This window comes from Pimephales promelas, chromosome 3 (genome assembly GCF_988280905.1).
Source record: "Pimephales promelas chromosome 3, fPimPro1.hap1.1, whole genome shotgun sequence".
NCBI lineage: Eukaryota > Metazoa > Chordata > Actinopteri > Cypriniformes > Leuciscidae > Pimephales > Pimephales promelas.
Window position 1 is genome coordinate 13,829,925 of NC_142771.1, and position 13,445 is coordinate 13,843,369.

Here is a 13,445-nt window from a genome sequence, read left to right on the forward strand (position 1 = left end):
GATTATGATAGAGGGCTGTGAGACTTTGACCTGAGTGCAAAAATGTGGGCTCTAGACCCTTCCAGAGCTGAGATATCGAAATTCAAAATTTCGACCCGAAAAAAAAACGACAGTGTTACCCCTTTCGTTTTTTTTCGTTTTCAGGCGAAAAATTAAGTTTCTCCAATCTTCTCAAAACTCTGGATTATGATAGAGGGCTGTGAGACTTTGACCTGAGTGCAAAAATGGAGGCTCTAGACCCTTCCAGAGCTGAGATATCGAAATTCAAAATTTCGACCCGAAAAAAAAACGACAGTGTTACCCCTTTCGTTTTTTTCATTTTCGGGCGAAAAATTAAGTTTCTCCAATCTTCTCAAAACTCTGGATTATGATAGAGGGCCACGAGACTTTGACCTGAGTGCAAAAATGGAGGCTCTAGACCCTTCCAGAGCTGAGATATCGAAATTCAAAATTTCGACCCGAAAAAAAAACGACAGTGTTACCCCTTTCGTTTTTTTTTCGTTTTCGGGCGAAAAATTAAGTTTCTCCAATCTTCTCAAAACTCAGGATTCTGATAGAGGGCCACGAGACTTTGACCTGAGTGCAAAAAGGGAGGCTCTAGACCCTTCCAGAGCTGAGATATCGAAATTCCAAATTTCGACCCCAAAAAAAAACCGACAGTGTTACCCCTTTCGTTTTTTTCATTTTCGGGCGAAAAATTAAGTTTCTCCAATCTTCTCAAAACTCTGGATTATGATAGAGGGCCTCGAGACTTTGACCTGGGTGCAAAAATGGAGGCTCTAGACCCTTCCAGAGCTGAGATATCGAAATTCAAAATTTCGACCCGAAAAAAAAACGACAGTGTTACCCCTTTCGTTTTTTTCATTTTCTGATGAAAAATTAAGTTTCTCCAATCTTCTCAAAACTCTTGATTATGATAGAGGGCTGTGAGACTTTGACCTGAGTGCAAAAATGGAGGCTCTAGACCCTTCCAGAGCTGAGATATCAAAATTCAAAATTTCGACCCAAAAAAAAAAAACGACAGTGTTGCCCCTTTCGTTTATTTTCGTTTTTGGGCGAAAAATTAAGTTTCTCCAATCTTCTCAAAACTCTGGATTATGATAGAGGGCCACGAGACTTTGACCTGAGTGCAAAAATGGAGGCTCTAGACCCTTCCAGAGCTGAGATATCAAAATTCAAAATTTTGACCCGAAAAAACAAAACGACAGTGTTACCCCTTTCGTTTTTTTTCATTTTCGGATGAAAAATTAAGTTTCTCCAATCTTCTCAAAACTCTGGATTATGATAGAGGGCCACGAGACTTTGACCTGAGTGCAAAAATGGAGGCTCTAGACCCTTCCAGAGCTGAGATATCGAAATTCAAAATTTCGACCCGAAAAAAAAAACGACAGTGTTACCCCTTTCGTTTTTTTTCCATTTTCAGGCGAAAAATTAAGTTTCTCCAATCTTCTCAAAACTCTGGATTATGATAGAGGGCCACGAGACTTTGACCTGAGTGCAAAAATGGAGGCTCTAGACCCTTCCAGAGCTGAGATATCAAAATTCTAAATTTCGACCCGAAAAAAAAACGACAGTGTTACCCCTTTCGTTTTTTTTCCATTTTCAGGCGAAAAATTAAGTTTCTCCAATCTTCTCAAAACTCTGGATTATGATAGAGGGCCACGAGACTTTGACCTGAGTGCAAAAATGGAGGCTCTAAACCCTTCCAGAGCTGAGATATCAAAATTCAAAATTTCGACCCGAAAAAAAAAAACGACAGTGTTACCCCTTTCGTTTTTTTTCATTTTCGGATGAAAAATTACGTTTCTCCAATCTTCTCAAAACTCTGGATTATGATAGAGGGCCACGAGACTTTGACCTGAGTGCAAAAATGGAGGCTCTAGACCCTTCCAGAGCTGAGATATCAAAATTCAAAATTTCGACCCGAAAAAAAAACGACAGTGTTACCCCTTTCGTTTTTTTTTTCGTTTTCGGGCAAAAAATTAAGTTTCTCCAATCTTCTCAAAACTCAGGATTCTGATAGAGGGCTGTGAGACTTTGACCTGAGTGCAAAAATGGAGGCTCTAGACCCTTCCAGAGCTGAGATATCAAAATTCAAAATTTCGACCCGAAAAAAAAACGACAGTGTTACCCCTTTCGTTTTTTTTCGTTTTCGGGCAAAAAATTAAGTTTCTCCAATCTTCTCAAAACTCTGGATTCTGATAGAGGGCCACAAGACTTTGACCTGAGTGCAAAAATGGAGGTTCTATACCCTTCCAGAGCTGAGATATCAAAATTCAAAATTTCGACCTGAAAAAAAAAAACGACAGTGTTACCCCTTTCGTTTTTTTTCGTTTTTGGGCGAAAAATTAAGTTTCTCCAATCTTCTCAAAACTCTGGATTATGATAGAGGGCCACGAGACTTTGACCTGAGTGCAAAAATGGAGGCTCTAGACCCTTCCAGAGCTGAGATATCGAAATTCAAAATTTTGACCTGAAAAAAAAAACGACAGTGTTACCCCTTTCGTTTTTTTTCATTTTCGGATGAAAAATTAAGTTTCTCCAATCTTCTCAAAACTCTGGATTATGATAGAGGGCTGTGAGACTTTGACCTGAGTGCAAAAATGGAGGCTCTAGACCCTTCCAGAGCTGAGATATCGAAATTCAAAATTTCGACCCGAAAAAAAAAACGACAGTGTTACCCCTTTCATTTTTTTTCGTTTTTGGGCGAAAAATTAAGTTTCTCCAATCTTCTCAAAACTCTGGATTATGATAGAGGGCCACGAGACTTTGACCTGAGTGCAAAAATGGAGGCTCTAGACCCTTCCAGAGCTGAGATATCAAAATTCAAAATTTCGACCCGAAAAAAAACCGACAGTGTTACCCCTTTCGTTTTTTTTTTTCATTTTCGGGCGAAAAATTAAGTTTCTCCAATCTTCTCAAAACTCAGGATTCTGATAGATGGCCACGAGACTTTGACCTGAGTGCAAAAATGGAGGTTCTAGACCCTTCCAGAGCTGAGATATCAAAATTCAAAATTTCGACCTGAAAAAAAAAACGACAGTGTTACCCCTTTCGTTTTTTTTCGTTTTTGGGCGAAAAATTAAGTTTCTCCAATCTTCTCAAAACTCTGGATTATGATAGAGGGCCACGAGACTTTGACCTGAGTGCAAAAATGGAGGCTCTAGACCCTTCCAGAGCTGAGATATCGAAATTCAAAATTTCAACCCGAAAAAAAAACGACAGTGTTACCCCTTTCGTTTTTTTTCATTTTCGGATGAAAAATTAAGTTTCTCCAATCTTTTTAAAACTCTAGATTATGATAGAGGGCCACGATACTTTGACCTGAGTGCAAAAATGGAGGCTCTAGACCCTTCCAGAGCTGAGATATCGAAATTCAAAATTTCGACCCAAAAAATAAACGACAGTGTTACCCCTTTCGTTTTTTTTCGTTTTCAGGCGAAAAATTAAGTTTCTCCAATCTTCTCAAAACTCTGCATTATGATAGAGGGCCACGAGACTTTGACCTGAGTGCAAAAATGGAGGCTCTAGACCCTTCCAGAGCTGAGATATCAAAATTCAAAATTTCGACCCGAAAAAAAAAACGACAGTGTTACCCCTTTCGTTTTTTTTTCATTTTCGGATGAAAAATTAAGTTTCTCCAATCTTCTCAAAACTCTGGATTATGATAGAGGGCTGTGAGACTTTGACCTGAGTGCAAAAATGGGGGCTCTAGACCCTTCCAGAGCTGAGATATCGAAATTAAAAATTTCGACCCGAAAAAAAAACGACAGTGTTACCCCTTTCGTTTTTTTTAGTTTTCAGGCGAAAAATTAAGTTTCTCCAATCTTCTCAAAACTCTGGATTATAATAGAGGGCCACGAGACTTTGACCTGAGTGCAAAAATGGAGGCTCTAGACCCTTCCAGAGCTGAGATATCGAAATTCAAAATTTCGACCCGAAAAAAAACGACAGTGTTACCCCTTTCGTTTTTTTTCGTTTTCGGATGAAAAATTAAGTTTCTCCAATCTTCTCAAAACTCTGGATTATGATAGAGGGCTGTGAGACTTTGACCTGAGTGCAAAAATGGAGGCTCTAGACCCTTCCAGAGCTGAGATATCGAAATTCAAAATTTCGACCCGAAAAAAAACCCGACAGTGTTACCCCTTTCATTTTTTTTCGTTTCGGGCGAAAAATTAAGTTTCTCCAATCTTCTCAAAACTCTGGATTATGATAGAGGGCTGTGAGACTTTGACCTGATTGCAAAAATGGAGGCTCTAGACCCTTCCAGAGCTGAGATATCGAAATTCAAAATTTCGACCCGAAAAAAAACGACAGTGTTACCCCTTTCGTTTTTTTCATTTTCGGGCGAAAAATTAAGTTTATCCAATCTTCTCAAAACTCTGGATTATGATAGAGAGGCCACAAGACTTTGACCTGAGTGCAAAAATGGAGGCTCTAGACCCTTCCAGAGCTGAGATATCGAAATTCAAAATTTCGACCCCAAAAAAAAAAACGACAGTGTTACCCCTTTCATTTTTTTTCATTTTCGGGCGAAAAATTAAGTTTCTCCAATCTTCTCAAAACTCAGGATTCTGATAGAGGGCCACGAGACTTTGACCTGAGTGCAAAAATGGAGGCTCTAGACCCTTCCAGAGCTGAGATATCAAAATTCAAAATTTCGACCTGAAAAAAAAACGACAGTGTTACCCCTTTAGTTTTTTTTTTTCGTTTTCGGGTGAAAAATTAAGTTTCTCCAATCTTCTCAAAACTCAGGATTCTGATAGAGGGCCACGAGACTTTGACCTGAGTGCAAAAAGGGAGGCTCTAGACCCTTCCAGAGCTGAGATATCAAAATTCAAAATTTCGACCCGAAAAAAAAAACGACAGTGTTACCCCTTTCGTTTTTTTTTCATTTTCGGATGAAAAATTAAGTTTCTCCAATCTTCTTAAAACTCTGGATTATGATAGAGGGCTGTGAGACTTTGACCTGAGTGCAAAAATGGAGGCTCTAGACCCTTCCAGAGCTAAGATATCGAAATTCAAAATTTCGACCCGAAAAAAAAACGACAGTGTTATCCCTTTCGTTTTTTTTTTCGTTTTCGGGCGAAAAATTAAGTTTCTCCAATCTTCTCAAAACTCTGGATTCTGATAGAGGGCCACGAGACTTTGACCTTAGTGCAAAAATGGAGGTTCAAGACCCTTCCAGAGCTGAGATATCAAAATTCAAAATTTTGACCCGAAAAAAAAAACGACAGTGTTACCCCTTTCGTTTTTTTTCATTTTCGGATGAAAAATTAAGTTTCTCCAACCTTCTCAAAACTCTGGATTATGATAGAGGGCCACGAGACTTTGACCTGAGTGCAAAAATGGAGGCTCTAGACCCTTCCAGAGCTGAGATATCGAAATTCAAAATTTCGACCCGAAAAAAAAAACGACAGTGTTACCCCTTTCGTTTTTTTTCCATTTTCAGGCGAAAAATTAAGTTTCTCCAATCTTCTCAAAACTCTGGATTATGATAGAGGGCCACGAGACTTTGACCTGAGTGCAAAAATGGAGGCTCTAGACCCTTCCAGAGCTGAGATATTGAAATTCAAAATTTCGACCCGAAAAAAAAACGACAGTGTTACCCCTTTCGTTTTTTTTTCCATTTTCAGGCGAAAAATTAAGTTTCTCCAATCTTCTCAAAACTCTGGATTATGATAGAGGGCCACGATACTTTGACCTGAGTGCAAAAATGGAGGCTCTAGACCCTTCCAGAGCTGAGATATCAAAATTCAAAATTTCGACCCGAAAAAAAAAAACGACAGTGTTACCCCTTTCGTTTTTTTTCATTTTCGGATAAAAAATTAAGTTTCTCCAATCTTCTCAAAACTCTGGATTATGATAGAGGGCCACGAGACTTTGACCTGAGTGCAAAAATGGAGGCTCTAGACCCTTCCAGAGCTGAGATATCGAAATTCAAAATTTCGACCCGAAAAAAACGACAGTGTTACCCCTTTCATTTTTTTTTCGTTTTTGGTCGAAAAATTAAGTTTCTCCAATCTTCTCAAAACTCTGGATTATGATAGAGGGCTGTGAGACTTTGACCTGAGTGCAAAAATGGAGGCTCTAGACCCTTCCAGAGCTGAGATAACGAAATTCAAAATTTCGACCCGAAAAAAAACGACAGTGTTACCCCTTTCATTTTTTTTCGTTTTCGGGCGAAAAATTAAGTTTCTCCAATCTTCTCAAAACTCTGGATTATGATAGAGGGCTGTGAGACTTTGACCTGAGTGCAAAAATGGAGGCTCTAGACCCTTCCAGAGCTGAGATATCGAAATTCAAAATTTCGACCCGAAAAAAAACGACAGTGTTACCCCTTTCATTTTTTTTCGTTTTCGGGCGAAAAATTAAGTTTCTCCAATCTTCTCAAAACTCTGGATTATGATAGAGGGCTGTGAGACTTTGACCTGAGTGCAAAAATGGAGGCTCTAGACCCTTCCAGAGCTGAGATATCGAAATTCAAAATTTCGACCCGAAAAAAAACGACAGTGTTACCCCTTTCATTTTTTTTCGTTTTCGGGCGAAAAATTAAGTTTCTCCAATCTTCTCAAAACTCTGGATTATGATAGAGGGCTGTGAGACTTTGACCTGAGTGCAAAAATGGAGGCTCTAGACCCTTCCAGAGCTGAGATATCGAAATTCAAAATTTCGACCCGAAAAAAAACGACAGTGTAACCCCTTTCATTTTTTTTCGTTTTCGGGCGAAAAATTAAGTTTCTCCAATCTTCTCAAAACTCTGGATTCTGATAGACGGCCACGAGACTTTGACCTCAGTGCAAAAATGGAGGCTCTAGACCCTTATAGAGCTGAGATATCGAAATTCAAAATTTCGACCTGAAAAAAAAAACGACAGTGTTACCCCTTTCGTTTTTTTTTCATTTTCTGATGAAAAATTAACTTTCTCCAATCTTCTCAAAACTCAGGATTCTGATAGAGGGCCACGAGACTTTGACCTGAGTGCAAAAATGGAGGCTCTAGACCCTTCCAGAGCTGAGATATCGAAATTCAAAATTTCGACCCGAAAAAAAAACGACAGTGTTACCCCTTTCGTTTTTGTTCATTTTCTGATGAAAAATTAAGTTTCTCCAATCTTCTCAAAACTCTGGATTATGATAGAGGGCTGTGAGACTTTGACCTGAGTGCAAAAATGGAGGCTCTAGACCCTTCCAGAGCTGAGATATCAAAATTCAAAATTTCGACCCGAAAAAAAAAAACGACAGTGTTACCCCTTTCGTTTTTTTTTTTCGTTTTTGGGCAAAAAATTAAATTTCTCCAATCTTCTCAAAACTCTGGATTATGATAGAGGGCTGTGAGACTTTGACCTGAGTGCAAAAATGGAGGCTCTAGACCCTTCCAGAGCTGAGATATCGAAATTCAAAATTTTGACCTGAAAAAAAAACGACAGTGTTACCCCTTTCGTTTTTTTTTTTATTTTCGGGCGAAAAATTAAGTTTCTCCAATCTTCTCAAAACTCTGGATTCTGATAGAGGGCCACGAGACTTTGACCTGAGTGCAAAAATGGAGGCTCTAGACCCTTCCATAGCTGAGATTTCAAAATTAAAAATTTCGACCCGAAAAAAAAACGACAGTGTTACCCCTTTCGTTCTTTTTTCGTTTTCGGGCGAAAAATTAAGTTTCTCCAATCTTCTCAAAACTCTGGATTCTGATAGAGGGCCACGAGACTTTGACCTGAGTGCAAAAATGGAGGCTCTAGACCCTTCCAGAGCTGAGATATCGAAATTCAAAATTTCGACCCGAAAAAAAAACGACAGTGTTACCCCTTTTGTTTTTTTTTCGTTTTTGGGTGAAAAATTAAGTTTCTCCAATCTTCTCAAAACTCTGGATTCTGATAGAGGGCCACGAGACTTTGACCTGAGTGCAAAAATGGAGGCTATAGACCCTTCCAGAGCTGAGATATCGAAACTCAAAAATTCGACACGAAAAAAAAAACGACAGTGGTACGCCTTTCGGGGTTTTTTTCAGGCGAGAAATTAAGTTTCTCCAATCTTCTCAAAACTCTGGATTCTGATAGAGGGCCACGAGACTTTGACCTGAGTGCAAAAATGGAGGCTATAGACCCTTCCAGAGCTGAGATATCGAAACTCAAAATTTCGACCCGAAAAAAAAAACCACAGTGTTACCCCTTTCGGTTTTTTTTCATTTTCTGATGAAAAATTAAGTTTCTCCAATCTTCTCAAAACTCTGGATTATGATAGAGGGCCACGAGACTTAGATCTGATTGCAAAAATGGACGCTCTAGACCCTTCCAGAGCTGAGATATCAAAACTAAAAATTTCGACCTGAAAAAAAAAACGACAGTGGTACACCTTTCGTTTTTTTTTTTCGGGCGAAAAAATTAAGTTTCTCCAATCTTCTCAAAACTCTGGATTCTGATAGATGGCCATGAGACTTAGAACAGAGTGCAAAAATGGAGGCTCTAGACCCTTCCAGAGCTGAGATATCGAAACTCAAAAATTCGACACGAAAAAAAAAACGACAGTGGTACCCCTTTCGGGGTTTTTTTCGGGCGAGAAATTGAGTTTCTCCAATCTTCTCAAAACTCCGGATTCTGATAGAGGGCCATGAGACTTAGACCTGAGTGCAAAAATGGAGGCTCTAGACCCTTCCAGAGCTGAGATATCGAAACTCAAAATTTCGACCCGAAAAAAAAAACGACAGTGTTACCCCTTTTCGTTTTTTTTTTCGTTTTCGGGCAAAAAATTAAGTTTCTCCAATCTTCTCAAAACTCTGGATTCTGATAGACGGCCACAAGACTTAGACCTGAGTGCAAAAATGGAGGCTCTAGACCCTTCCAGAGCTGAGATATCGAAATTCAAAATTTCGACCCGAAAAAAAAACCACAGTGTTACCCCTTTCGTTTTTTTTCGTTTTCGGGCGAAAAATTAAGTTTCTCCAATCTTCTCAAAACTCTGGATTCTGATAGAGGGCCACAAGACTTTGACCTGAGTGTAAAAATGGAGGTTCTAGACCCTTCCAGAGCTGAGATATCGAAATTCAAAATTTTGACCTGAAAAAAAAACGACAGTGTTACCCCTTTCGTTTTTTTTTTCGTTTTCGGGCAAAAAATTAAGTTTCTCCAATCTTCTCAAAACTCTGGATTCTGATAGACGGCCACAAGACTTTGACCTGAGTGCAAAAATGGAGGCTCTAGACCCTTCCAGAGCTGAGATATCGAAATTCAAAATTTCGACCCGAAAAAAAAAACCACAGTGTTACCCCTTTCGGTTTTTTTTCATTTTCTGATGAAAAATTAAGTTTCTCCAATCTTCTCAAAACTCTGGATTATGATAGAGGGCCACGAGACTTTGACCTGAGTGCAAAAATGGAGGCTCTAGACCCTTCCAGAGCTGAGATTTCAAAATTCAAAATTTCGACCCGAAAAAAAAAACGACAGTGTTACCCCTTTCGTTCTTTTTTCGTTTTCGGGCGAAAAATTAAGTTTCTCCAATCTTCTCAAAACTCTGGATTCTGATAGAGGGCCACGAGACTTTGACCTGAGTGCAAAAATGGAGGCTCTAGACCCTTCCAGAGCTGAGATTTCAAAATTCAAAATTTCGACCCGAAAAAAAACCCCACAGTGTTACCCCTTTCGTTTTTTTTCGTTTTCGGGCAAAAAATTAAGTTTCTCCAATCTTCTCAAAACTCTGGATTCTGATAGAGGGCCACAAGACTTTGACCTGAGTGTAAAAATGGAGGTTCTAGACCCTTCCAGAGCTGAGATATCGAAATTCAAAATTTTGACTTGAAAAAAAAAACGACAGTGTTACCCCTTTCGTTTTTTTTTTCGTTTTCGGGCGAAAAATTAAGTTTCTCCAATCTTCTCAAAACTCTGGATTCTGATAGACGGCCACAAGACTTTGACCTGAGTGCAAAAATGGAGGCTCTAGACCCTTCCAGAGCTGAGATTTCAAAATTCAAAATTTCGACCCGAAAAAAAAAACGACAGTGTTACCCCTTTCGTTCTTTTTTCGTTTTCGGGCGAAAAATTAAGTTTCTCCAATCTTCTCAAAACTCTGGATTCTGATAGAGGGCCACGAGACTTTGACCTGAGTGCAAAAATGGAGGCTCTAGACCCTTCCAGAGCTGAGATATCAAAATTCAAAATTTCGACCCGAAAAAAAAAAGACAGTGTTACCCCTTTTGTTTTTTTCGTTTTTGGGTGAAAAATTAAGTTTCTCCAATCTTCTCAAAACTCTGGATTCTGATAGAGGGCCACGAGACTTTGACCTGAGTGCAAAAATGGAGGCTATAGACCCTTCCAGAGCTGAGATATCGAAATTAAAAATTTCGACCCGAAAAAAAACGACAGTGGTACCCCTTTTCGTTTTTTTTTTTTCGGGTGAGAAATTAAGTTTCTCCAATCTTCTCAAAACTCTGGATTCTGATAGAGGGCCACGAGACTTTGACCTGAGTGCAAAAATGGAGGCTCTAGACCCTTCCAGAGCTGAGATTTCAAAATTCAAAATTTCGACCCGAAAAAAAAAACGACAGTGTTACCCCTTTCGTTCTTTTTTCGTTTTCGGGCGAAAAATTAAGTTTCTCCAATCTTCTCAAAACTCTGGATTCTGATAGAGGGCCACGAGACTTTGACCTGAGTGCAAAAATGGAGGCTCTAGACCCTTCCAGAGCTGAGATTTCAAAATTCAAAATTTCGACCCGAAAAAAAACCCCACAGTGTTACCCCTTTCGTTTTTTTTCGTTTTCGGGCGAAAAATTACGTTTCTCCAATCTTCTCAAAACTCTGGATTCTGATAGAGGGCCACAAGACTTTGACCTGAGTGTAAAAATGGAGGTTCTAGACCCTTCCAGAGCTGAGATATCGAAATTCAAAATTTTGACCTGAAAAAAAAAATGACAGTGTTACCCCTTTCGTTTTTTTTTTCGTTTTCGGGCGAAAAATTAAGTTTCTCCAATCTTCTCAAAACTCTGGATTCTGATAGACGGCCACAAGACTTTGACCTGAGTGCAAAAATGGAGGCTCTAGACCCTTCCAGAGCTGAGATTTCAAAATTAAAAATTTCGACCCGAAAAAAAAAACGACAGTGTTACCCCTTTCGTTCTTTTTTCGTTTTCGGGCGAAAAATTAAGTTTCTCCAATCTTCTCAAAACTCTGGATTCTGATAGAGGGCCACGAGACTTTGACCTGAGTGCAAAAATGGAGGCTCTAGACCCTTCCAGAGCTGAGATATCAAAATTCAAAATTTCGACCCGAAAAAAAAACGACAGTGTTACCCCTTTTGTTTTTTTCGTTTTTGGGTGAAAAATTAAGTTTCTCCAATCTTCTCAAAACTCTGGATTCTGATAGAGGGCCACGAGACTTTGACCTGAGTGCAAAAATGGAGGCTATAGACCCTTCCAGAGCTGAGATATCGAAATTAAAAATTTCGACCCGAAAAAAAACGACAGTGGTACCCCTTTCTTTTTTTTTTTCGGGTGAGAAATTAAGTTTCTCCAATCTTCTCAAAACTCTGGATTCTGATAGAGGGCCATGAGACTTAGACCTGAGTGCAAAAATGGAGGCTCTAGACCCTTCCAGAGCTGAGATATCGAAACTCAAAATTTCGACCCGAAAAAAAAAAACGACAGTGGTACCCCTTTCGTTTTTTTTTTTTTTTCGGGTGAGAAATTAAGTTTCTCCAATCTTCTCAAAACTCTGGATTCTGATAGATGGTCATGAGACTTAGATCTGATTGCAAAAATGGACGCTCTAGACCCTTCCAGAGCTGAGATATCAAAACTAAAAATTTCGACCTGAAAAAAAAAACGACAGTGGTACACCTTTCGTTTTTTTTTTTTTTTCGGGCGAAAAAATTAAGTTTCTCCAATCTTCTCAAAACTCTGGATTCTGATAGATGGCCATGAGACTTAGAACAGAGTGCAAAAATGGAGGCTCTAGACCCTTCCAGAGCTGAGATATCGAAACTCAAAAATTCGACACGAAAAAAAAAACGACAGTGGTACCCCTTTCGGGGTTTTTTTCGGGCGAGAAATTAAGTTTCTCCAATCTTCTCAAAACTCTGGATTCTGATAGAGGGCCATGAGACTTAGACCTGAGTGCAAAAATGGAGGCTCTAGACCCTTCCCGAGCTGAGATATCGAAACTCAAAATTTCGACCTGAAAAAAAAAACGACAGTGGTACCCCTTTCGTTTTTTGGTTTTTTTTCGGGTGAGAAATTAAAGGGTTAGTTCACCCCAAAATGAAAATTAAGTCATTAATTACTCACCCCCATGCTGTTCCAACCCCGTAAGACCTTCGTTCATCTTCGGAACACAAATAAAGATATTTTTGATTTAATCTGAGAGCTGTATCACTCTTCCATTGGCTTCCTAAGGGACTGGCTTTTGACGGCCCATAAAGTCATTAAAGAAAATTTTTAAATGTTCCATGTGCCTACAGCGGCTCAATTATAAGTTTATTAATCGACGAGACTACTTTTTGTGCGAAAAAACATAAATAACGGCTTTATTCGATTATTCCATTACTTCCTTATTGGCGCATGCGCGAGAACTGAGACGAGGACGTTCTCATTCGACCACTTCTTGTTACCGGCTGCTCACCGCTTAGGAGTTTTACCGCCCTCTACCGTATAAGATGATAATAAGGCACACTGTCGTTTTTTGAGAAGATTAAAGGCTTTTAAGTGCACCTTGTAGTGCGGAAAATACGCTAATTGAAAAGCGAATGTACAGCGCGCATCTTCCTCTGCTTGTAAACAGAAAGTTTTGCACTTCCAGCTATATCAGCACATCATCTTATACGGTAGGGGGCGGTAAAACTCCTAAGCGGTGAGCAGCCGGTAACAAGTCGAAGGAGATCATCCTCGTCTCAGTTCTCGCGCATGCACCAATAAGGAAGTAATGGAATAGTCAAATAAAGCCGTTATTTATGTTTTTTTCGCACAAAAAGTAGTCTCGTCGCTTGATAAACTTATAATTGAGCCGCTGTAGGCACATGGAACATTTAAACATTTTCTTTAATGACTTTATGGGCAGTCAAGAGCCAGTCCCTTAGGAAGCCAATGGAAGAGTGATACAGCTCTCAGATTAAATCAAAAATATCTTTATTTGTGTTCCGAAGATGAACGAAGGTCTTACGGGGTTGGAACAGCATGGGGGTGAGTAATTAATGACTTAATTTTCATTTTTTGGTGAACTAACCCTTTAAGTTTCTCCAATCTTCTCAAAACTCTGGATTCCGATAGAGGGCCATGAGACTTAGATCTGAGTGCAAAAATTGAGGCTCTAGACCCTTCCAGAGCTGAGATATCGAAACTCAAAATTTCGACCTAAAAAAAAAACGCTAGTGGTACCCCTTTCGTTTATTTTTTTCGGGCGAGAAATCAAGTTTCTCCAATCTTCTCAAAACTCTGGATTCTGATAGAGGGCCATGAGACTTAGA